Raw genomic sequence first — 27,410 nt, 5'->3', positions numbered from 1 at the left:
AGTGTTCAAACCTGGAAGTTACTTTGGGGCCAGCAGGGACAGTGGTAGTGAGTAGGCTGATATAGTGGAAATTAGAGCCGCAATTCAGAGGTCAGTTCATCTAATCACTTATCAGCTCAGCAAAAGCAAACACTCTATAAGAAACAGGAGACCCCCTCTCACCTCAGGGTAATGGGGATGTGACCCGAAGGAAGGTGAAAGGGGAAGGGGGAGTGACCAGCCCAGACAGGCTGAGCCGGAAAGGGGGAAGCTTAAGGGAGCCCCCTAGTTGTCAAAGTACACAGCAGAAACAATATAAGTAGATTTAAATGGATGACAAATAATACAAGAGAGAAACCCCTGTGGAAGTAAAGTTATAGGTTAGATAATGGAATAACACTCTACTTTGGGAGGCTACCCAAAGACAATTAAGCTGACGCAGCAGCTATTAGATTGTGAGAACAGCTCCTCACAGGGAGGATAGTCAGTCTCGGTTGCTCCAGGGGGTCTAGAGAATATCAAGGTCCAGGTTAAACATAGAAACATAGAAACATAGATATTGACGGCAGATAAGAGCCATAGGCCCAGCAAGTCTGCCCGACCTTACCTAACAGTATAAACTTATCTAGTTCGTAGGATAGCCCTATGCTTGTCCCATGCATTTTTAAAGTCCCCCACAGTGTTTGTTGCTACTACCTCTTGAGGAAGTTTATTCCATAAATCAATCACTCTTTCTGTAAAGAAGTGCTTCCTCAAATTACTCCTGAATCTACTACCCTTTAGCTTGAGCTCATGACCCCTTGTTCTTGAATTTTCCATTTTATGTAAAATACCCACAGCCTCAGTTTTACTAAACCCTTTAATGTACTTGAAAGTTGCTATCATATCACCTCTTTCCCTTCTCTCCTCTAAGCTATACATATTTAGGTCATTGAGCCTATCCTGGTAAGTTTTATTTTTTAGACCATGTACCATTTTGGTAGCCCTCCTTTGCACAGATTCAAGTTTGTTAATATCCTTCTGAAGATATGGCCTCCAGAACTGTACACAATACTCAAGATGAGGCCTAACTAATGATCTATAAAGTGGCATAAGAACCTTACTATTTCTGCTGCAAATACCTCTACCAATACATCCAAGCATTCTGCTAGCCTTACTCGCTGCATTACTACATTGTTTACTAAGTTTTAAATCATCTGAAATAATAATTCCCAAGTCCTGTTCCTCGTCTGTAACAGTCAGTAAAGTGTCATTGAGTCTGTAATTAACATTTGGATTTTTCTTCCCTAAATGCATTATTTTACACTTTGCTGTGTTAAACTTTAGATCCCAGTCGTTTGTCCAATCCTCCAATTGTTGTATATCACTTCTCATTTTGTCTACCCCCCCTGGAACATCCACTCTGTTGCAAATTTTTGTATCATCTGCAAAGAGACATACTTTCCCCTGTAGCCCTTTGCTGATATCGCAGATAAATATGTTAAACAAAACAGGCCCCAGAACTGACCCCTGAGGAACACCACTAGTAACAGCCCCCTCTGCTGAATGAACTCCATTTACTAAGACACTTTGTTTTCTGTCCTTAAGCCAGCATTCCACCCAGTTCACAATTTTTGAATCTAGACCAAGGAGATATAGTTTGTGAATAAGTTTATTGTGTGGGACGGTGTCAAATGCTTTGCTGAAATCTAGATATGCTACATCAACTGCTCCTCCCTTGTCTAATACTTTTGTTACATAATCAAAGAAGTCAATTAGATTAGTCTGACATGATCTCCCTGAAGTAAAACCATGCTGATTTTGGTCCTCTAAATTGTTTGTCTTTATGTAAGTCATAATTCTTTCTTTTAAGAGGCTTTCCATTAATTTCCCTACTACTGAAGTTAAACTAACTGGCCTGTAGTTGCCAGATTCTTCTCTACTGCCCTTTTTATGAAGAGGTATTACATTTGCTATTCTCCAATCATCTGGGACAGCTCCTGTTAATAGTGACTGATAAAACAGATCAGTTAATGGGACAGTTAGCACTGATCGAAGTTCTTTTAAAACCCTTGGATGAATATTATCAGGACCCACTGCCTTTGTAACATTTATTTTTGATAATGCTAACAAAACCTCATCCTCTGTAAAAAGATTACTGTTAAGCTTGTTTCTATTTTGCGTAGCATCCCTTAATGTAGACATTGTATCTTCACAATCTTTAGTGAAAACAGAACAGAAGTAATCATTGAGACAGTCTGCAATCTTATTAAGGGTAGGTTTGAATCAAAATGAATCTTCGCTACAGGGTGTAGACATTCAATTCCCCATTTTTGGTGCAAGCTGGGGGGTGGGAGAAAACAGCGTTCCCAGTAGGGTTAATTAGATGTGGGCTCAAGGGATAAGAAAGAATATAGGCCAGTACTTGTGGGGTATCTTCTAGAGCCACAGGCTGGGTTTCATTGAAGGAGTATGTGCGTAGGGTCTTAAGCCCAACCGGTCCTCGATCTCAGTAAAATGTTGTCAGTCACACTCCCACTAAAGGGGAGACTTCAGCCAGGGAGAAATGATGTGGGACTGATGTGGGACTGTGTCAAGAGTTCTGCAAAAATGTTACAGGTGGGAGTCAGAGTAATATATGATGAGCCCGTGTCCTATATGAGGGAGATCTTGCTGGTTGTGTGGCGACGTTGGGTAGAAATGGGATACAACAATCTCACCTAAGGCTCCACTGCATCAAGCTCTTCAGCAGCCCAACTGGTCACAGTCCCAGATAAACACTGAGAATAATCGCCTAAGCTAGAATGGCTTCAGTCTGCTGAGGTATCCAGTTGCCTCCTGTCTCACAGATTTATCTTTGGCGTCTCTCTCCAGGGCCGCAAGATGGCTGCTGTTTACACCAAAACTAGTGCAGGTATCTTCTCCTATGTTCCTTGCGATCAGGGTTCCGCAGTTTCCCACACTTCTCCTCCATCTATTTCACGGAGCCTGGCTAATCAGTGGAGAGATTTACTTCTTATGGGTGACAAGCATTCTATACCATATGTAGGTATACTGTGGGGAGGGTAGTGGATCAGGCTTGTCTAAGCACACCTCTATGTGTCAGGAGTCCCAGTATATGCTCTAGTTCTAGGCTAATAACCTCCCGCTATGCTGCTTGTGTGATTGTCATGGGAGCTATGCACTTACTCAGACCACATGGTGGGTTCCTCTGCAGCTCGTGGAGGTTTTCTTGTTAGCTCTCCCCGGTGTCTTCTCTGATGTTTTAATGGGGATAGCGATCTAGACAAGGTAAGAGAGGCTCTTCCAAGCAAGGCACCTCCTAGGACCTCCGGTGGTTGCGCAACTGCTAGACTCTCCTAGGCCGCATTCACTCTGGCTCCACAAAAGTTCCTTTACCAGTTAGCTGGGACCGGTTCCCTTGTGCTCTCCCTTCCAATCCACATTCTCAGGCAAGTAAACACAGACTCCGGAGCGTAGCCCCGACCCTCTGGAGTATCTGTGTGGCGGCCAAGTCCAAATCAAGTGTGAGCCTGCTGCATGGTGCGGTCTGGACGTAGAAGTCCCTGTAAGTTAATAAGCAATCCGCCGCTGGCACTCAAACAGTGACCCAGCTGTCCCAGATGACAGGCAATGTCCTTTCTACTACCGTATGGTAGTTTGGTGAGACGTAAGTTGACGTAGAATTACAATTTAGAAACTCTGGCCCAGGAGCTAACTTAAAGCATGTCTGTTGCTTATGGCTGCTGGCTCCGCCCCAAACTTTTTTAATTGCATGCATTGTCTCTGACTCCTTGTCCGTGAATAGGTTTAGTTTGTTCCTGGGTGCGCTATTGCCTCTATTTGAAACATTGCTGACAACCTTTGCTTGTCTTTGGGCTATTCTTTATTTGCCACCTTCTTCTGACTACTTGGACTGTGTTCTGACTACTTGACCTAACAATTTGGATCTTTTTTTGTTTGTCTGGATTTATACCTTTGACTGCCCTTCAACTCCTCTGTTACCTGAAGATTTGGTACTTATTTTGCCCACCTGGTTGTCAGGCCACTGCTAGTCCTGTCTAGTCTTTGCCTTGTGTATTCAACCATTTCTGCTTGTTATGTTGTGACCGTCCTTCTAGACTACCCTATAAAATCATTTTACTCTCATTCTCTACCTATTTGAGGGTTATGTCCTGTACTATATAGCCACATCCTAGCCTTTGGGACCTTTCCTGGACACTTCTGGCCTAACACCTTTCCAGGTTCCTAGATGATAGATAGATATAGATATATAGATGATAGATAGAAAAAAGGAACATTTCATATATTACCATAGAGTGAAACATAAGTTGTGGTTTCTCTTGCAAATAAGAGGTTGCAAAGCGTTTTAAGAGAAAAACCAAGTTCATGGTAACAGTTCACTCAATGCAGTAAAGGCTTATTTTCCGATGTTTTAATATATTTCACCTTTAGTTTGCAAATGTCTGCAAAAAGCAAATATGGCAAAGTTCTTATTTCACAAGTGCAAAACCGTATCAACTTTTCCTCTTTAGTTGAGCCAAAACAAGTATTTCGGCTACTCACATCGCCACCAAACACAGCTTTCAAAAGGCAGGCGTTTATACCTATTTAGGGTCCTCCTTGATTTGCCGCATACACGGAACCTGTTTGGTCATCTGTTTGATCTGCAACAAAGTGTCTTGCTCCGAGCACGTCACTGCCAACACGCGTTTCACCCCCATGTGATTCTACGTCATAGGGGTTTCCTCAGGACAAACGGTTAGTTTCTTGGTGTAGGCCTTGGCTTTTTAACCGTGCATGCTGCAATGCGATTGGATATCGCTATTGGGTAGAGAACCAATGGATTAAATTGCTTGCAAGCATGCCTCCCTTTTTCCAGGATAGGTGAAAAGATTTTGAGTGCAAAGGATAACTATTCAACAGTTTTTCTTTCGCTATACTGTAGTGCTTAACCTCAATTTGTTAGATGCAAAAAAATACACTAATACATTCAAACAATTATATACATTTAAAAACAACAATTCACACTTTTGAACATAAAGATTACATATGGGGAATCTTAAGTAGACGCCACCCATATATCAAGAAAATTGTTCACAAGTCATATTAAATTTTCATAATGTTTATTTTATATCCAGCATACTGATTTTTAGTGTTAAAGATTGGTGCGGGCTTAGCAAGCGCAAAAATATAAACAAATCTATATACTTATATATACAACTAGGTCCTTATGTTTCTATACTGCAAAACAGAAAAAATATGATTCACAGAAATGCTGCAAATTCAAATTTTTCATTTAGACTTTTGGAGTGAGTGTTTGGAGTTTGTTCATCCACTCAGTTTCTTTTTTGAGGAGAACATTATCAATGTCTCCTCTTCTCCCATAGAGGGAGCATGCTTCAATTCCAATTACTCTTAAGTCAGCTAGATTGCAACCATGGTGTGTAGCAAAATGTAATATATGCATGGTGTGTAGCATAATGTAATATATGCATAGATCCTGCATAGTATTTAACTTTCATGACACCGTATTATGCTTGAAAAAGTGGTGCCCTCTGAAATTGATGTTGCATATAACTGAGTCCCTAGTCTTTGTTATCTGAACCGGAACAAATAAACCACGTATGTGCTGATCATTGATGGGTACATGTTCGTGTTGACTTATTGTCTTATTATAGAATGATAGCTGTATCCAGCAGGCATAGATCCTCTAGCATCACTATGATAGCCTAATATTACGTCTAGGGCGCTGCTATCCTCTAGTGGAGGTGTTGCCCTGTGGATACTCAGTCAAAGTGTTAGTTTGGTTAATCTGTTTTTGCTCAAAATGGTTCACTTGTCTATTTGTGGGATTAAAAATACCCTGTCCAACATGTGGATTTGCAGTCTTTAAGGACACTCTCGGCTAGATTTGGAGTTTTGTCGGTAACGACCCGAAAAACTAACGCCAGCTTTTTTCTGGCCGCACCATAAAAATAACTCTGGTATTGAGAGTCCACATAAAGGCTGCGTTAGGCTCCAAAAAAGGAGCGTAGAGCATTTTTAACGCAACTTCAACTCTCAATACCAGAGTTGCTTACGCAAGCGGCCAGCCTCAAAAACGTGCTCGTGCACGATTCCCCCATAGGAAACAATGGGGCTGTTTGAGCTGAAAAAAAACCTAACACCTGCAAAAAAGCCGCGTTCAGCTCTTAACGCAGCCCCATTGTTTGCTATGGGGAAACACTTCCAATCAGAATCAAGTTCAATCCGATTGGCTGATCCAATCAGCCAATCAGATTGAGCTCGCATTCTATTGGCTGTTCCGATCAGCCAATAGAATGCAAGCTCAATCTGATTGGCTGATTGTATCAGCCAATCGGATTGAACTTGATTCTGATTGGCTGATTCCATCAGCCAATCAGAATATTCCTACCTTAATTCCGATTGGCTGATAGAATCCTATCAGCCAATCGGAATTCGAGGGACGCCATCTTGGATGACGTCCCTTAAAGGAACCGTCATTCTTCAGTTGGAAGTCGCTGGAAGAAGATGGGTCCGCGGTGGAGGTCTTCACGATGGAGCCGGTCGTCATCGGATGAAGATAGAAGATGCCGCTTGGATCAAGATGGTTGCCGGTCCAGATCGCCTCTTCTTCCCGGATAGGATGAAGACTTTGGAGCCTCTTCTGGACCTCTTCAGCCACCGGATGATGGATCGCCAACCCCCGCTTGGGTTGGATGAAGATTTTGGAGCCAGGACGGATCGGTGATACCTGGTGAGGTGAAGACAAGGTAGGATGATCTTCAGGGGCTTAGTGTTAGGTTTATTTAAGGGGGGTTTGGGTTAGATTAGGGGTATGTGGGTGGTGGGTTGTAATGTTGGGGGGGGTATTGTATGTTTTTTTTTTACAGGCAAAAGAGCTGAATTCTTTGGGGCATGCCCCGCAAAGGGCCCTGTTCAGGGCTGGTAAGGTAAAAGAGCTTTTAACTTTATTAATTTAGAATAGGGTAGGGCATTTTTTATTTTGGGGGGCTTTGTTGTTTTATTAGGGGGCTTAGAGTAGGTGTAATTAGTTTAAAATTGTTGTAATATTTTTCTTATGTTTGTAAATATTTTTTTATTTTTTGTAACTTAGTTCTTTTTTATTTTTTTGTACTTTAGCTAGTTTATTTAATTGTATTTATGTGTAGGAATTGTATTTAATTAATTTATTGATAGTGTAGTGTTAGGTTAATTGTAGGTAATTGTAGGTAGTTTATTTAATTAATTTATTGATAGTGTAGTGTTAGGTTTAATTGTAACTTAGGTTAGTATTTATTTTACAGGTAATTTTGTAATTATTTTAACTATTTTAGCTATTAAATAGTTCTTAACTATTTAATAGCTATTGTACCTGGTTAAAATAATTACAAAGTTGCCTGTCAAATAAATATTAATCCTAAAATAGCTATAATATAATTATAATTTATATTGTAGCTATATTAGGATTTATTTTACAGGTAAGTATTTAGCTTTAAATAGGAATAATTTATTTAATAAGAGATAATTAATTTCGTTAGATGTAAATTATATTTAATTTAGGGGGGTGTTAGTGTTAGGGTTAGACTTAGCTTTAGGGGTTAATACATTTATTAGAGTAGCGGTGAGCTCCGGTCAGCAGATTAGGGGTTAATAATTGAAGTTAGGTGTCGGCGATGTTAGGGAGGGCAGATTAGGGGTTAATACTATTTATTATAGGGTTAGTGAGGCGGATTAGGGGTTAATAACTTTATTATAGTAGCGCTCAGGTCCGGTCGGCAGATTAGGGGTTAATAAGTGTAGGCAGGTGGAGGAGACGTTGAGGGGGGCAGATTAGGGGTTAATAAATATAATATAGGGGTCGGCGGTGTTAGGGGCAGCAGATTAGGGGTACATAAGGATAACGTAGGTGGCGGCGCTTTGCGGTCGGCAGATTAGGGGTTAATAAGTGTAGGCAGGTGGAGGCGACGTTGAGGGGGGCAGATTAGGGGTTAATAAATATAATACAGGGGTCGGCGGTGTTAGGGGCAGCAGATTAGGGTACATAAGTATAACGTAGGTGGCGGTCGGCAGATTAGGGTTTAAAAAAATGTAATCGAGTGGCGGCGATGTGGGGAGACCTCGGTTTAGGGGTACATAGGTAGTTTATGGGTGTTAGTGTACTTTAGAGTACAGTAGTTAAGAGCTTTATAAACCGGCGTTAACCCAGAAAGCTCTTAACTACTGACTTTTTTCCTGCGGCTGGAGTTTTGTCGTTAGATGTCTAACGCTCACTTCAGAAACGACTCGAAATACCGGAGTTAGAAAAATCCCATTGAAAAGATAGGATACGCAATTTACGTAAGGGGATCTGCTGTATGGAAAAGTCGCGGCTGAAAAGTGAGCGTTAGACCCTATTTTGAGTGACTCCAAATACCAGAGGTAGCCTAAAACCAGCGTTAGGAGCCTCTAACGCTGGTTTTCACGGTTAACGCCAAACTCCAAATCTAGCTCTCTGTGTTTTATTTCAACGTTACATTCTCTTGAATATTTAATTCAAAATAAAATATTTGTGCTGAAATCCCTGCCTTGTATGTAGTTCAATAATTTTTGGTATCTACATTTTCTATCTTTTCTTTGGTTTTGCATAATATTTTTTAGGGTCTGCACAATGTTCCTTCATATAAGGTAAGGTTTTCCTGAAGTTAAATTATATACTCAGGATTTGTTTTGCTAAGGCTATCTCCCTGTCCCCTTTTTTTTATAGTTTACAAGAACTGCTGTTGCAATGATATATACCGACAGCATATGCAGTTAACATTTATCGATGTGCAGCGGACATGATCTGCAATATTGGATCATGTCCACTCGCACATTAGTAAATAGACCCCTAAGTGTCCAAAATGCATTATGCATTTTCACCTTATCTTAATTCTGGTATTCTGGTATTATTTTATTTATAAGATCTTTGAAATGTCATATCTTTCTGTACCTACTGAGTTATCAGGTATTTTATACACCTTCAACATAAGTAATATGATAGCACTTTAGTTATTAAAAGTTATCTTAAAATTTAGAATAAATTGAAGTGTCCTCTACTCCAAGCTGCTATAATTTTATGAACTATATGAGCATATTTTCAAATGGCAGTTTCCAAACAACTAATTTTGTTTATGTATAATGAAAAATAATTAAATATTAAAAGCATATTATTGATATCTGGGTGAAAGTAGGTAGCATAAGTATAGAAAAAAATGAAGTATTGTGTAGTGATTTTAACCAAATACTTACAGCTAGTTTTTGAAAATTAGCATATGTAAGTAAGAATATTAAGGAAATATTAATAGAATAACAAAATAAGCCCCTTTTGGGTCCAGATTAGAAAACAATTCACAAATAAGAAATACATGGTATATATGTAAGACTAACAGGTTTCATTTATAACATAGGGCTCTGGTTGTAAAACCTTATGAATAAAAAATGTAATTGGTTTAGATTTATAGACAATTGGGAGGATGCCGAGGGGGCCTCTTTGTAAAGGCAAGAGCATGTTAAAATGTCACTGAGCAATGATTTTACACAATACATGATATCTTAACAATCAAGATCTTCTAGCAATGCATAAAACCAATGATAACAACCACAACACTACAACACCAGATGCTCAGCACGGCACACCCAGTTGACAAGGCAGGTCTCAACAGTCAATCTTACAATACCAAGCTTATCAAAGAAAGTGCTCATGACACATCATTCATCTGGAGTCCAAACGTCACACCACTACAATTCAGGAATATTTACGAACTCAGCTCCACTATCCCACTGTCACTCTTAAGTGGGACTGCAGCTTTGCACTCAGACATCATTTCTTGCTGCTCAACGTCCCAATCACTTCCTTAGTCAAGTCCTCATTTCAATCTATGAGCTACACACCACACAAGCAGATTCTGTAAATTTAGTAGGCAGATGTCAAGCATATCTGTAGATATTATAGAGAATGTAATGATTCACGCAGCATGTTTACAAATAGAGAGAACACTCTAAAAATACACATTTTCTGCACAATTAAATTCTGCTCAACTAAATCATTACAGAGTGCATATGTCTGGGACAAATCAACAAAAGAGGGTCAGCACTTAAAAGGCAGATAGCTATTAGTTAAATACACTAAAATACAATGAGTAATCAAACTCTAAAATTTCTATAAATTAACCCCTTAAAGGGACATTAAACCCAAAAAATTTCTTTCATGATTCAGATAGAGAATACAATTTTAAACACCATTCAAATGTACTTCAATTATTTTATTTGCTTCATTTTTTAGATATCCATTGTTGAAGAAATAGAAATGCACATGGGAGAGCCAATCTTACGCGGCATCTATGTGAAGCGACCAATCAGTAGCAACTGAGCCTATCTAGATATGCTTTTCAGCAAAGAATATCAAGAGAATGAAGCAAATTAGATAATACAAGTAAACTAGAAAGTTGTTTAGAATTGCATGCTCTTTCTAAATCATGAAAGAAAAAAATATGGGTTTCATGTCCCTTTAAGGATGGGCATTTTAGTCTAAAACTTGCTCAAAAGACCAGAGCATTTTTAAAATTTTTGCCATCACTCCATTTAAAAAGAAACAGAGTCTTGTTTTTTTTATTTACTTATCAAAACTACAGTATATATATATATATATATATATATACATACAGTATGTCTTCCTGCTTCTGCCTCCCTGACTGCTTTTAAACGCCCCTTTAATTTCTGCTAGAATTCTCTAGTAACCATTTCCTCTGTCTCCATTTTGTCTACCTGTAATTATTTTATCAGATAGTCTGTCTAACTTTAATGCATCCTGCCCCCCCCTCTAATTTGCAAGTGCTTGTAACAGCTGCACAGAATCAGTTCATTACTCTCACTGCTACATACAACAGCCCACAGGCTCAGTTGAGCTGTGGCTCTCTGATTCAGAGTAGATCTCTGTTATAAGTGGTAGAGTTACTCACCGGAGGTGGAAACTACAGTCCCACTAACAGGTAAACTAAATAACTATACTTCTACACAATGCTCTCTATGTCTTTTCTGCTCTCTCTGTCTGCCCTTCTCCTAAAACTCACTACATGTCCCTATAACAACAATCCCCACACTATCCATATCTCACCCTCCCTTCTCTCATCCCCTATGCTGTCACATGAACTACTTTGTTTCCTTTTAAACACTTCCCCCTCTAACTCTCCTGTGTCTTATCATACGCGCTCCTACAAATCTCACTCCCACCTTCTGTCACTCTCACTGCTACTACTGCTTGCTGCTGGTGATGTCTCTCCAACCCTGGCTCTGCAGCAATCACCACACTTTTACACTCTCGTTCTGTCTCCCACTGCAAAAACTCTAGGTCACACAATACCAACAATCTCATCTCCATTAACCCACATCGCTTATCCCCTCTCTTTTTTTGTGCCTTCTGGAATGCTCACTCTGTCTGTAACAAACTTAGAACTGTTCACGACCTGTATGTTTCCAATGCTTTCAACCTTTTAGCAATTACTGAAACCTGGCTATCTTCCTCTGACACTGCTTCCATTGCTGCTCTCACACATAGTGGTCTCCACTTTAGCCACACACCTAGGCTAGGTGAGAGACATGGTGGTGGTGTTGGCATCTTACTCTCCCCCTCCTGCTAGTATCAGTACCTATCTCCATTTTCATCTCTCTCCTTTTCTTCCTTTGAAGTCCACTGCATTCACCTGTTCTCCCCCCTCTCTCTGGCAGTTATCTATCGCCCCCTGGACCAACCTCCCAATTCCTTGACAACTTTGCTACCTGACTTCCTTACTTTCTCTCTACAAATACACCTACTCTAATTCTGGGGGACTTCAACATCCCCATTGACAATCCATCTGCCCCTGCTGCCTCTAAACTTCTCTCACTCACTAACTCCTTTGGCCTCTCACAATCCACCCTATTCCCTACCAATCGCAATGGACACTCTATTGATCCGGTATTCTCCTATCTCTACTATCTCTCTGATGTTGCCTGTCACCCATTTCCCATCTCAGACCACCATCTGCTCACATTTAATCTTAATATACAGGCTAAACCTACTTCTCCCCTCGCCCCCGCGCCTGTAGAAATCTGCACACTGTAGACCCTCCCCAACTCTCCAACCTTATTCAAATATGCCTCCCGACACTTCCACGGTATCCTGCCCTGACCTTGCTATAACCCACAATAACAATACTCTCTCCTCTGAACTTGACACTCTCTTTCCACCCAACTTCGCAAAGCCCTACATCGTCAGCTCCAGCCCTGGAACTCCCAGCAAACACATCACCTGCAAAAATGCTACCTCACTGCTGAACGTGCTGGGAGGAAATCCCGCTCTGAACCTGATTTCATGCACTATAAATTCATTCTTCATGCTTACATCTATGCACTTCACATAGCTAAGCAAACCTACTTTTCCTCTCTTATATCCACTCACTCCTCAAACCCTAAAAGACATTTTCAAATCTCTCCTCTACCCACCTGCACCCCCTCCCCCTCATCTGCATTCAGTGCTCAAGACCTGGCTGACTGCTTTTTATTAAAACACTTACCAACCGAAGAAACATCCCAACACAAGCCTGCAATCTCCCAGTCATCCCCTCTGCCACTCTATGCACCCTCCTCCCAACCACTGAGAGTGAAGTGGCTTCCCTATTGTCTTCCACACACCTCACTAACTGCCCACTTGACCCTATTCCTTCACATCTAATACCTTCTCTGTCTCCCACCCCCACTGTGGCTCTTACTCATATATTCAACCTATCCCTTTCTACTGGCTCATTCCCTGCCTCCTTGAAACATGCAAGGGTCACCCCATCCTCAACAAACCCTCCCTTGACCCTAACTCTCCTGCAAACTACCGCCCCATATCACTGCTCCTGCTAGCTTCAAAAATCCTTGAAAAACTAGCTTTTGATCGCCTAACCCACTTCCTGTCCTCCAACTCATTGCTCGATCCCCTGCAATCTGGCTTCTGTCCCCAACACTCAACTGAGACTGCCCTCACCATGGTTACTAACGATCTCCTTTCTGCTAAAAACAAAGGCTACTACTCTATGCTCATCTTACTTGACCTCTCTGCTGCCTTTAACACTGTTGACCATCCCCTTTTCCTACGGAATCTCAGCTCTCTTGGGCTCTGTGACACTCCCCTCTCCTGGATTCACTCTTATCTCTCTAACAGATCCTTCTCCATCTCTTTTGCTGGTGACTCCTCTCCATTGCCTCTGTCTGTTGAAGTACCTCAAGGCTCTGTCCTGGGTCTTCTACTCTTTTTTTATTTACACTTCTTCACTGGGTAAACTCATCAACAGCTATGGCTTCAACTATCACCTCTATGCTGATGATACCAAGATCTACCTTTCCACCCCTGCACTCTCTCCTTCTGTCAATTCTTACATCAGTGACTGCTTATCTGGTATGTCCTCCTGGATGGCCTCTCACCACCTAAAAATAAACATGTCCAAGTCCAAACTACTTCAAATCCCCCCTCTAACTCTACGTCAGTTTCTATTTTTTTCATCACTAATGGCGGCACCACTATCCCCCCATCACCCCAAGTCTGCTGCCTCAGAGTCACACGACTCAAATCTGTCCTTCATTCCCCACATCCAATTGCTCTCATCATCCTGCCGCAACCACCTATGGAATATCTCCAAAATTTGTCCGTTTCTGAGTGCTGAAACTACTAAACAGCTAATCCACTCCCTGGTAATTTCCCAACTTGACTACTGTAATAACTTACTATCTGGCCTCCCTTTCTCCCACCTCTCTCCCCTTCATTACATCCTAAATGCATCTGCAAGGCTAATCCACCTCACTCGATGCTCTGTTTCCGCTGCACCTCTCTGTGAGTCCCTTCACTGGCTCCCCATTCACAGCAGAATTAAATTCAAAATTCTCATCCTGACCTACGAAGCCCTCACCAATGCTGCCACACCCTACCTGTCCTCACTCATCAACAAATATACTCCAGCCCGCACCCTAAGATCCAACAATGACCTGCTTCTTGTGTCCTCTACCATGACCTCCTCTCATGCTAGACTACAGGACTTCTGACGTGCAGCACCAACCCTCTGGAACACACTTCCTCAAGCTGTCAGACTTTCCCCTAACCTCTCCTCCTTTAAACCTTCCCTAAAGACCTTTTTGTACAGGGAAGCTTATCACCCGACTCATTAACAAATTAACTTCACTTACCTAACAGTTGCCCTCATCTATCTCCTCACTAATATCATTCTCACCTTTGCAGTCCCCACCTCCTGTTTCCCATCCTCCTACCTATCTATATTGTAAGTTTCCACGGGAATAGGGCCCTCAATTCCCCCTGTATTTGTCTGTAAAATTTTGTCTCTTATTGTATTGTTTCTCCGTTGTACTTTTATCCTTGTACCCATGGCAGGCACTGTGGAATCTGTTGGGGCTTTATAAATAAAGAATAATAATATTTAGTAGACAAACCAAGGCCCATTTTGGTATATTTCATGCCACTGTTCCATTGTAAAATGTAATCATATTAAACAAATTGTTAACATTTTCACAAACTTTGGGGTTCTCACTGAAATTATTTACATCCTGCTTGTGCAGTTATAACACAAATGGAAGTAAAAGTTTCTCTGGAAGTAGCAGACATACATGGCTTACCTTTCCTTTTAGAAGGCTTTTATTCCCCCTGAGCATCACATTATTTTTATTACCAGCTGTGAAGAGGTTAATCAGGTAGCTTGTAAAGTTAATTTTAGCTTTAGTTTAGAGATTACCCTCCCACCTGACACCTCCCAACCCTTGATCCCTACCTGATCACTCTCAAATATCTCTCTCCCCTCCCTCACCCCCCACTGGTCAATACCATCTTAGGTACCAGTATGCAGTTTTAGTTCTTTTTTAAAATAAATTGTTTTATTACTATTATTTTCTATAGTGTAGGATTACCCCCTTACCTACCCACCTCCCTGATCCCTCACAGAAAGTTCTCTAACCCTCCCCCCTCAAACTAATTTCTGCCATCTTACGTACTGGCAGCTGTCTGCCAGTACCCAGTTTTATATCTATGTATCTCTTTATTTACATAATAAACAATCAATCAAATTTTTCTGTAGTGTAGTTGAACCCCTCTTTCCCCCTACCATCTATTCCCCCTCTCTACTCTAGGACCCCCTTCTCCCTCCCTTCCGTTCTCACTATTGATTTTTTTCTGCTGTTTAGTGGTCCCACCCATTTCCATCCCTCCCTCCCACCTCCCTCCTAACCCTCCAACACCACAAACAATCTGCACCACTGCTACCCGATGTGGAGAGGGATACAGAGTGTCTCTCTCTGCATAGGTCTCTCTGTAAGTCTATTTCTGCACTGCCCCACTTGTGTACTCACGTACAGCGCTGGTCCTTAAGAGGTTAATGCATATTTTTTATTTGGTTCAAAACACATAAAATTGGATCCAAACAAGAAACAATACAAATCATCTAAAGAGTCTCAAACTAGCATCTCCGGTGTCCCAAAGAACTCTCAAATACCATCTTCAAAGATTAGGTGTTCAGTATAAATTGAAAGAATCTGGAAAAATGTAATAAAGTTGTCCCATTTAACTTCTCAATGGTGATTGGTGTTTCTGTGTGAACTCTAGATAGAGCTCTCATCTGATGTCAGCACATAGTCTGGCCACGTGAACACTTGCCACTAATATGGCAATATAGTAGATAAAATAAGATTGTCTTGAGTTTATAAAGGCTGTGACACACTAAGAGCAGTGTGGCGCCTAGTGTGATGATGTGGCTGTTCTCGCTAAGTGTGTCCTGCCTTTTCATCTCTGCACACTCAGCTGAGTCAAGTCGCGTAGCTGAATGCTCAGAGTTGAAATATTAGACATATATATATAAATGCATTTGAGCCCTTTGCAGTTAAGTGTTATAATGTGTATTTAATGTAAATATTTAAATGTTCTGCACATAACAGAATATGTTCTATGTATTTTTAAATAGATATTTCTATATTATATATATATATATATATATATATATATATATATATATATATATTATATATATACTGTATATACATATATATATATATAAATATATATAAATATATATCTATACCTATAAATAAATAAATATATATATATATATATATATATATATATACTGTATATATATATATAGGTATAACTATATATTGTACCAAAATACCATCAGAGATATGTAGAAATATGTACTTATGGATTTATGAATAAATAAAACATATTCTGTTATGTGAAGAACATTGGAATGTGAAATATTAATATTTTCAAGTTGACTTAGCGTACTTGAGAATATGAGATTAGGTTTGCTCATGAGTAGGGTTTTGTCCCCTTTTTGTGCTTCATTGATTTGATTTCTATGGGGGAATACTTAAACGCGATTACAATATTTGAAGTTTGGATTTTTGTGAGCATCGGGTTAGCACTTGTGCAAAAACAGTTTATTTTCAGCTTGAAATATGAGCATTTGCCGACATGCGCAAAAAGCTTACTTCTAGAGGCGTTAGCACGTGAGTGGGAGTGTTAAATAATCCTCCACTTGTAATCTGGCCCTTAGTGTCCTGTTTATGTACATTTTGAAAAATGTTTATGTTACCCCATGTTCAACATTTAACAGATGTTCATGAATTTTGTCTCTGAGTGGCCTGCTCGTCTTACCCACATATTGTAAATTACAGGTACACTGTAATATGTAGATTACATTATTACATTTCGATTTGTACATCTTATAATATTATCTAATTTAAAATATTTCCATTGTGAGTTGAAGTTACTTGAAGTAACTGGCCCTTTGGGATGTTTCATTTCCATTGTTCTTGGTGACTGCTATTGAAATGAATGTAATTATTAGTGTCTATTTTCTTCAAATATGTACTTGTCTTAATTGTATTTTCTATAACTATAATTTCTACACCAAAAAAAGAATCTTTGGCCTACTATATCCATGTGTAAAAATTCAAACCTTATTTATTTGTATTCAAATCTTTCATAGGTAACTCTAAAAGCTCCAGGTCCCCTCTGCGAACTACAAAAATATAATCTATAAAATATTTAGGCCAAAAATATACAAAATATACAGCGCTATAATCTAAAAGACTACCTAAGCCACTCCCCAACTATCTCCCGAAGATTGTAAATATGACCAAACAGATAATAGAATTGAGAGGGCGCTATGAGCTAAGGTACCTAACACACCTAATCAAGGACAAAAATATACAGTGCAATATTTTATGAAAATATTTTACTCAGTGAAATAAATATCTTACAAGGGACATCTCCCTGGTTAAAGGCACAGTACAGCAGACATAAAAAATACAATTTAATAAGATGAGTAAGTAAAATTATATATTACAAGGAATACCACCCTGATGGGAAAAAAAGAGGATTGCGCAAAAAAATAAAAAAGTAAAAAGGTCATAAAAAATCGTTAAAAACAATATTTTAGGCAGATGGATCTTGCGCTCTGTTCATAAGATTATGTTTGAAAATGATATTTTGCCAGTTAGAACTTTAGCATATATTATCACTTATCAGAGCCAATACGATAGAAATGTACTTAGAATGTCACAAGTATTACCGTCACTCTGCAACTTTAACACAAAAGGGCTTTCGGTTAATCTATTCATGTATCATTATCGGTATTATCATAAAATATTGCCCTGTATATTTTTGTCTTTGATTAGGTGTGTTAGGTACCTTAGCTCATAGCACCCTCTCAATTCTATTATCTGTTTGATAAAATATTTAGGGCCAGATTACAGGTAGAGCATTAACTGAACTAGAATTAATTTTTTGCGCTAGTCATGTTGCGCTGGTATTACAAGTTGAAAGTAAACCTTGTTTGCTTTAGCGGTAAACCAACTAGCGCAAAAATCGAAACTTAGAATATAATGTGCACATTTACGTAATCTTCTATAGAAGGCAATGGAGAAAAAAGTGGGAAAAAACAACCCTACTCTCGTTTCAAACACAATCGCATATTCTCATTTGCGATAACCCGACATGAAAGTATGAATGTTTCATATTCCAAAGTTTTTTACATAGCTGAATATGTTCTATTTGTTCATAAACACAGATTTCTACATACAGTATATCTGATGTTTTTTCTGCACAACTATTTATTTTTTACATACTTTATATATACATGATTTTATATAGTTATACATTTATACAGATATATATAGGAATCTCTAGTTTTAAAAAACATAGAACATATTCTGCTATGTGCAGAACATTGGAATGTGAAATACATACGGCTAGATTACAAGTTTTTGTCGGTAATGGTGTGCGGGGCTAACGAGCAGTTTATGCTCACCACTCACCTACAGACAACGCTGGTATTACGGGGATTTTTAAACCCGGCGTTAGCCTCAGAAAAGTGAGCGGAGTGCAAAATTTAGCTCCACATCTCACTGTAATACCAGCGCTTCTTACGGTAGCGGTGAGCTGGCTAAACGTGCTCGTGCACAATTTCCCCATAGGAATCAATGGGGCAGAGCTGGCTGGACAAAAACCTAACACCTGCAAAAAAAGCAGCGTTCAGCTCCTAACGCAGCCCCATTGATTCCTAAGGGGAAATACATTTTATGTCTACACCTAACACCCTAACATGAACCCCGAGTCTAAACACCCTTAATTTTATAAATAAAAAGAGAGAGAAGCGCTCAACCTGGAAATGAACAATAGCATAATAGCTTGTTCTATGGCTAGTTACCACCCAAGAAGCAGCCTCTTTTTGCTCAACATGTGCCTTTCACAGAGAAAAACTTTCCTGAAGCATATCAGTCTGATCCTGACTTCACAGTGCAGTCCAGCCCCGAAATACCAGGCAATTCTTCTCTGAACAAGAGAAACAGCAAAACCCCAGACGTACGTTTCGGCCTATTGTGGGCCTCGTCAGTGAGGTGCAGCCATATCCCTCTAGGCACACTGAGCAACGGGTCCACGTCTGGATTCCCGCATCACACTTAGGGAGACTTCCCAAAATGTCATAATTTGCATAAATAAAAAGAGAGAGAAGCGCTCAACCTGGAAACGAACAATAGCATAATAGCTTGTTCTATGGCTAGTTACCACCCAAGAAGCAGCCTCTTTTTGCTCAACATGTGCCTTTCACAGAGAAAAACTTTCCTGAAGCATATCAGTCTGATCCTGACTTCACAGTGCAGTCCAGCCCCGAAATACCAGGCAATTCTTCTCTGAACAAGAGAAACAGCAAAACCCCAGACGTACGTTTCGGCCTATTGTGGGCCTCGTCAGTGAGGTGCAGCCATATCCCTCTAGGCACACTGAGCAACGGGTCCACGTCTGGATTCCTGCATCACACTTAGGGAGACTTCCCAAAATGTCATAATTTGCATAAATAAAAAGAGAGAGAAGCGCTCAACCTGGAAACGAACAATAGCATAATAGCTTGTTCTATGGCTAGTTACCACCCAAGAAGCAGCCTCTTTTTGCTCAACATGTGCCTTTCACAGAGAAAAACTTTCCTGAAGCATATCAGTCTGATCCTGACTTCACAGTGCAGTCCAGCCCCGAAATACCAGGCAATTCTTCTCTGAACAAGAGAAACAGCAAAACCCAAGACGTACGTTTCGGCCTATTGTGGGCCTCGTCAGTGAGGTGCAGCCATATCCCTCTAGGCACACTGAGCAACGGGTCCACATCTGGATTCCCGCATCACACTTAGGGATACTTCCCAAAATGTCATAATTTGCATAAATAAAAAGAGAGAGAAGCGCTCAACCTGGAAACGAACAATAGCATAATAGCTTGTTCTATGGCTAGTTACCACCCAAGAAGCAGCCTCTTTTTGCTCAACATGTGCCTTTCACAGAGAAAAACTTTCCTGAAGCATATCAGTCTGATCCTGACTTCACAGTGCAGTCCAGCCCCGAAATACCAGGCAATTCTTCTCTGAACAAGAGAAACAGCAAAACCCCAGACGTCCATTTCGGCCTATTGTGGGCCTCGTCAGTGAGGTGCAGCCATATCCCTCTAGGCACACTGAGCAACGGGTCCATGTCTGGATTCCCGCATCACACTTAGGGAGACTTCCCAAAATGTCATAATTTGCATAAATAAAAAGAGAGAGAAGCGCTAAACCTGGAAACGAACAATAGCATAATAGCTTGTTCTATGGCTAGTTACCACCCAAGAAGCAGCCTCTTTTTGCTCAACATGTGCCTTTCACAGAGAAAAACTTTCCTGAAGCATATCAGTCTGATCCTGACTTCACAGTGCAGTCCAGCCCCGAAATACCAGGCAATTCTTCTTTGAACAAGAGAAACAGCAAAACCCCAGACGTACGTTTCGACCTATTGTGGGCCTCGTCAGTGAGGTGCAGCCATATCCCTCTAGGCACACTGAGCAACGGGTCCACGTCTGGATTCCCGCATCACACTTAGGGAGACTTCCCAAAATGTCATAATTTGCATAAATAAAAAGAGAGAGAAGCGCTCAACCTGGAAACGAACAATAGCATAATAGCTTGTTCTATGGCTAGTTACCACCCAAGAAGCAGCCTCTTTTTGCTCAACATGTGCCTTTCACAGAGAAAAACTTTCCTGAAGCATATCAGTCTGATCCTGACTTCACAGTGCAGTCCAGCCCCGAAATACCAGGCAATTCTTCTCTGAACAAGAGAAACATCAAAACCCCAGACGTACGTTTCGGCCTATTGTGGGCCTCGTCAGTGAGGTGCAGCCATATCCCTCTAGGCACACTGAGCAACGGGTCCACGTCTGGATTCCCGCATCACACTTAGGGAGACTTCCCAAAATGTCATAATTTGCATAAATAAAAAGAGAGAGAAGCGCTCAACCTGGAAACGAACAATAGCATAATAGCTTGTTCTATGGCTAGTTACCACCCAAGAAGCAGCCTCTTTTTGCTCAACATGTGCCTTTCACAGAGAAAAACTTTCCTGAAGCATATCAGTCTGATCCTGACTTCACAGTGCAGTCCAGCCCGAAATACCAGGCAATTCTTCTCTGAACAAGAGAAACAGCAAAACCCCAGACGTACGTTTCGGCCTATTGTGGGCCTCGTCAGTGAGGTGCAGCCATATCCCTCTAGGCACACTGAGCAACGAGTCCACGTCTGGATTCCCGCATCACACTTAGGGAGACTTCCCAAAATGTCATAATTTGCATAAATAAAAAGAGAGAGAAGCGCTCAACCTGGAAACGAACAATAGCATAATAGCTTGTTCTATGGCTAGTTACCACCCAAGAAGCAGCCTCTTTTTGCTCAACATGTGCCTTTCACAGAGAAAAACTTTCCTGAAGCATATCAGTCTGATAATGACTTCACAGTGCAGTCCAGCCCCGAAATACCAGGCAATTCTTCTCTGAACAAGAGAAACAGCAAAACCCCAGACGTACGTTTCGGCCTATTGTGGGCCTCGTCAGTGAGGTGCAGCCATATCCCTCTAGGCACACTGAGCAACGGGTCCACGTCTGGATTCCCGCATCACACTTAGGGAGACTTCCCAAAATGTCATAATTTGCATAAATAAAAAGAGAGAGAAGCGCTCAACCTGGAAACGAACAATAGCATAATAGCTTGTTCTATGGCTAGTTACCACCCAAGAAGCAGCCTCTTTTTGCTCAACATGTGCCTTTCACAGAGAAAAACTTTCCTGAAGCATATCAGTCTGATCCTGACTTCACAGTGCAGTCCAGCCCCGAAATACCAGGCAATTCTTCTCTGAACAAGAGAAACAGCAAAACCCCAGACGTACGTTTCGGCCTATTGTGGGCCTCGTCAGTGAGGTGCAGCCATATCCCTCTAGGCACACTGAGCAACGGGTCCACGTCTGGATTCCTGCATCACACTTAGGGAGACTTCCCAAAATGTCATAATTTGCATAAATAAAAAGAGAGAGAAGCGCTCAACCTGGAAACGAACAATAGCATAATAGCTTGTTCTATGGCTAGTTACCACCCAAGAAGCAGCCTCTTTTTGCTCAACATGTGCCTTTCACAGAGAAAAACTTTCCTGAAGCATATCAGTCTGATCCTGACTTCACAGTGCAGTCCAGCCCCGAAATACCAGGCAATTCTTCTCTGAACAAGAGAAACAGCAAAACCCAAGACGTACGTTTCGGCCTATTGTGGGCCTCGTCAGTGAGGTGCAGCCATATCCCTCTAGGCACACTGAGCAACGGGTCCACGTCTGGATTCCCGCATCACACTTAGGGATACTTCCCAAAATGTCATAATTTGCATAAATAAAAAGAGAGAGAAGCGCTCAACCTGGAAACGAACAATAGCATAATAGCTTGTTCTATGGCTAGTTACCACCCAAGAAGCAGCCTCTTTTTGCTCAACATGTGCCTTTCACAGAGAAAAACTTTCCTGAAGCATATCAGTCTGATCCTGACTTCACAGTGCAGTCCAGCCCCGAAATACCAGGCAATTCTTCTCTGAACAAGAGAAACAGCAAAACCCCAGACGTACATTTCGGCCTATTGTGGGCCTCGTCAGTGAGGTGCAGCCATATCCCTCTAGGCACACTGAGCAACGGGTCCATGTCTGGATTCCCGCATCACACTTAGGGAGACTTCCCAAAATGTCATAATTTGCATAAATAAAAAGAGAGAGAAGCGCTAAACCTGGAAACGAACAATAGCATAATAGCTTGTTCTATGGCTAGTTACCACCCAAGAAGCAGCCTCTTTTTGCTCAACATGTGCCTTTCACAGAGAAAAACTTTCCTGAAGCATATCAGTCTGATCCTGACTTCACAGTGCAGTCCAGCCCCGAAATACCAGGCAATTCTTCTTTGAACAAGAGAAACAGCAAAACCCCAGACGTACGTTTCGACCTATTGTGGGCCTCGTCAGTGAGGTGCAGCCATATCCCTCTAGGCACACTGAGCAACGGGTCCACGTCTGGATTCCCGCATCACACTTAGGGAGACTTCCCAAAATGTCATAATTTGCATAAATAAAAAGAGAGAGAAGCGCTCAACCTGGAAACGAACAATAGCATAATAGCTTGTTCTATGGCTAGTTACCACCCAAGAAGCAGCCTCTTTTTGCTCAACATGTGCCTTTCACAGAGAAAAACTTTCCTGAAGCATATCAGTCTGATCCTGACTTCACAGTGCAGTCCAGCCCCGAAATACCAGGCAATTCTTCTCTGAACAAGAGAAACATCAAAACCCCAGACGTACGTTTCGGCCTATTGTGGGCCTCGTCAGTGAGGTGCAGCCATATCCCTCTAGGCACACTGAGCAACGGGTCCACGTCTGGATTCCCGCATCACACTTAGGGAGACTTCCCAAAATGTCATAATTTGCATAAATAAAAAGAGAGAGAAGCGCTCAACCTGGAAACGAACAATAGCATAATAGCTTGTTCTATGGCTAGTTACCACCCAAGAAGCAGCCTCTTTTTGCTCAACATGTGCCTTTCACAGAGAAAAACTTTCCTGAAGCATATCAGTCTGATCCTGACTTCACAGTGCAGTCCAGCCCGAAATACCAGGCAATTCTTCTCTGAACAAGAGAAACAGCAAAACCCCAGACGTACGTTTCGGCCTATTGTGGGCCTCGTCAGTGAGGTGCAGCCATATCCCTCTAGGCACACTGAGCAACGAGTCCACGTCTGGATTCCCGCATCACACTTAGGGAGACTTCCCAAAATGTCATAATTTGCATAAATAAAAAGAGAGAGAAGCGCTCAACCTGGAAACGAACAATAGCATAATAGCTTGTTCTATGGCTAGTTACCACCCAAGAAGCAGCCTCTTTTTGCTCAACATGTGCCTTTCACAGAGAAAAACTTTCCTGAAGCATATCAGTCTGATAATGACTTCACAGTGCAGTCCAGCCCCGAAATACCAGGCAATTCTTCTCTGAACAAGAGAAACAGCAAAACCCCACGTCTGGATTCCCGCATCACACTTAGGGAGACTTCCCAAAATGTCAACCCTTAATTTTATACTTATTAACCCCTAATCTGCCACCCCCGACATCGCCGACACCTACATTATACTTATGAACCCCTAATCTGCTGCCCCCAACATCGCTGACACCTACATTATATTTATTAACCCCTAATCTGCTGCCCCCAATGTCGCCGCAACCTAAATACAATTATTAACCCCTAATCTGCTGCCCACAACGCCGCCGCCACTGTATTGAAGTTATTAACCCCTAAAACTAAGTCTAACCCTAAACCTAACACACACTAACTTAAATATAATTTAAATAAATCTATATAAAATAACTACAATTAGCTAAATTATTCCTATTTAAAACTAAATACTTACCTATAAAATAAACCCTAAGATAGCTTCAATATAACTAATAGTTACATTGTAGCTAGCTTAGGGTTTATTTTTATTTTACAGGCAACTTTTTATTTATTTTAACTAGGTACAATAGTTATTAAATAGTTATTAAATATTTAATAGCTACCTAGTTAAAATAAAGACAAATTTACCTGTAAAATAAAACCTAACCTAAGTTACAATTACACCTAACACTACACTATAATTAAATAAATAAATAAACTAAATACAATTAATTACAATTAAATAAAATTATCTAAAGTACGGAAGAAAAAAAACACTAAAATACAGAAAATAATAAAATAATTACAAGTTTTTTAAACTAATTACACCGAATCTAATCCCCCTAATAAAAATTTTTAAAAAAATAAATAATAAAAATCCCTACCCTATACTAAATTACAAATAGCCCTTAACAGGGTTTTTTGCAGGGCATAGCCGCAAAGTAATCAGCCCTTTTACCTGTAAAAAAAAAGTACAATACCTCCCCCAACATTAAAAACCCACCACACACCCAACCCTACTCTAAAACCCACCCAATCCCCCCTTAATAAAACCTTACACTAACCTCTTGAAGATCACCCTACCTTGAGAAGTCTTCTCCCAACCGGGCCGAAGTCCTCAACGAAGCGGGGCAGAAGTGGTCCTCCAAACGGGCAGAAGTCTTCATCCAAGCCAGGAAGAAGAGGTCCTCCAGATGAGCAGAAGTCTTCATCCAGACGGCATCTTCTATCTTCATCCATCTGGAGCGGAGTTGGTCCGTCTTCAAGCCATCCGACGCGGAGCATCCTCTTCATCTGGAGTCTTCTTACTAAATGACGGTACCTTTAAGTGACGTCATCCAAAACAGCGTCCCTTCAATTCCGTTTGGCTGATAGAATTCTATCAGCCAATCAGAATTAAGGTAGAAAAATCCTATTGGCTGATGCAATCAGCCAATAGGATTGAAGTTCAATCTTATTGGAACAGCCAATAGAATGCAAGCTCAATCCTATTGGCTGATTGGATCAGCCAATAGGATTTTTTCTACCTTAATTCTGATTGGCTGATAGAATTCTAATTTAGTTAATTGGAGTAATTTTATTTTGATTTATTTAAATCATATTTAAGTTAGGGGGGTGTTAGGGTTAGACTTAGGTTTAGGGGTTAATACATTTAATATAGTGGCGGCGACATTGGGGGCGGCAGATTAGGGTTTAATAAATGTAGGTAGTTGTCGGCAATGTTAGGGATGGCAGATTAGGGATTAATAATATTTAACTAGTGTTTGCGAGGCGAGAGTGCAGCGTTTAAGGGGTTAATATATTTATTAAAGTTGTGGCGATGTTCGGTTCAGGAGATTAGGGGTTAAACTTTTTATTTAAGTGTTTGTGATGTGGGGGGCCTCGGTTTAGGGGTTAATAGGTAGTTTATGGGTGTTAGTCAACTTTTTAGCATTTTAGTTAAGAGCTTTATACTACGGCATTAGCCCATAAAACTCTTAACTACTGACTTTTAAATGTGGTACCAGGCTTGACAGGAGAGGGTGTACCGCTCACTTTTAGGATGACTCGTAATACCGGCATTAGGAAAATCCCATTGAAAACATAGGATACGCAATTGACGTAAATGGATTTGCGGTATTTCGAGTCGTGAAAAAAAGTGAGCGGTACACCTGTACCTGCAAGACTCGTAATACAAGCGGGCATTAAAAAGCAGCATTGGGACCTCTCAACGCTGCTTTTTAACCCTAACGCAAGACTCATAATCTAGGCGATAGTTTTTAATATTGTAAAAATAGTTTTTTTCATGTTTTCATCTACTGCACTTATATATCTGTATATGTGTATGTATATATATATATATATATATATATATATATATTATATTAAATACTTTGTTACACGGATTTGAGCAATGCGCTCTGCCTTACCCACTTCCGGTTTTCGCGGCACTATGGAGCGTGGGATGACGTCACACGTCTTTAGTTACAGTTGCACTTGCCACAGTTCAGTGTTTTCGTCCCAAGCGCTGTAAATGTACAAAATTCAAAAAGGATGTCGTGGCTCCAGTGTATCCTTAAAACTTAGACTTTTATTGAAGCATTCCACAGTAAAAACATATATGCACTAACAGTACATAGATAGCAGCTCCTGTACCAGACAGGCAATGGAGACAGCTGGGTCAAGATGCAGCAGACATGTTTCGTGCCTTCCGGCACTTGTTCACTGCCGGAAGGCACGAAACATGTCTGATTATGTACACATATATGGACATATGTTTGTAAAACAGTTAACCACAGCTTTGAGATTGCGGTAATGATTCTAGCATAATTCGCGATTGGGTTCACGCGATTCTGTTTACATTCAACTATATATATATATATATATATATATATATATATAATAATTCTTAAGGAATTCTTCCTAAAAAGACCCCAAGAATGAATTTGCCTACCAGAGAGCAAATATCATGCCTATAGCTGTACCCTTTATCTGTAAGCAAAATTGACGATTAAAACAAAAATAATAATAAATGTAAATACTTAAATACACATATAAATATATAAATACATATACACACACACACACACATATATATATATTTAGATACATACATATTTAGACATACAAATACATACATATACATATTTAAACATATATATATATATATATATATATATATATATACTGCATAGTATATATATACAGGGAGTGCAGAATTATTAGGCAAATGAGTATTTTGACCACATCATCCTCTTTATGCATGTTGTCTTACTCCAAGCTGTATAGGCTCGAAAGCTTACTACCAATTAAGCATATTAGGTGATGTGCATCTCTGTAATGAGAAGGGGTGTGGTCTAATGACATCAACACCCTATATCAGGTGTGCATAAGTATTAGGCAACTTCCTTTCCTTTGGCAAAATGGGTCAAAAGAAGGACTTGACAGGCTCAGAAAAGTCAAAATTAGTGAGATATCTTGCAGAGGGATGCAGCACTCTTAAAATTGCAAAGCTTCTGAAGCGTGATCATCGAACAATCAAGCGTTTCATTCAAAATAGTCAACAGGGTCGCAAGAAGCGTGTGGAAAAACCAAGGCGCAAAATAACTGCCCATGAACTGAGAAAAGTCA

Source organism: Bombina bombina, chromosome 5 (genome assembly GCF_027579735.1).
Source record: "Bombina bombina isolate aBomBom1 chromosome 5, aBomBom1.pri, whole genome shotgun sequence".
Taxonomy (NCBI): Eukaryota; Metazoa; Chordata; class Amphibia; order Anura; family Bombinatoridae; genus Bombina; species Bombina bombina.
This window is presented reverse-complemented; position numbering follows the sequence as displayed.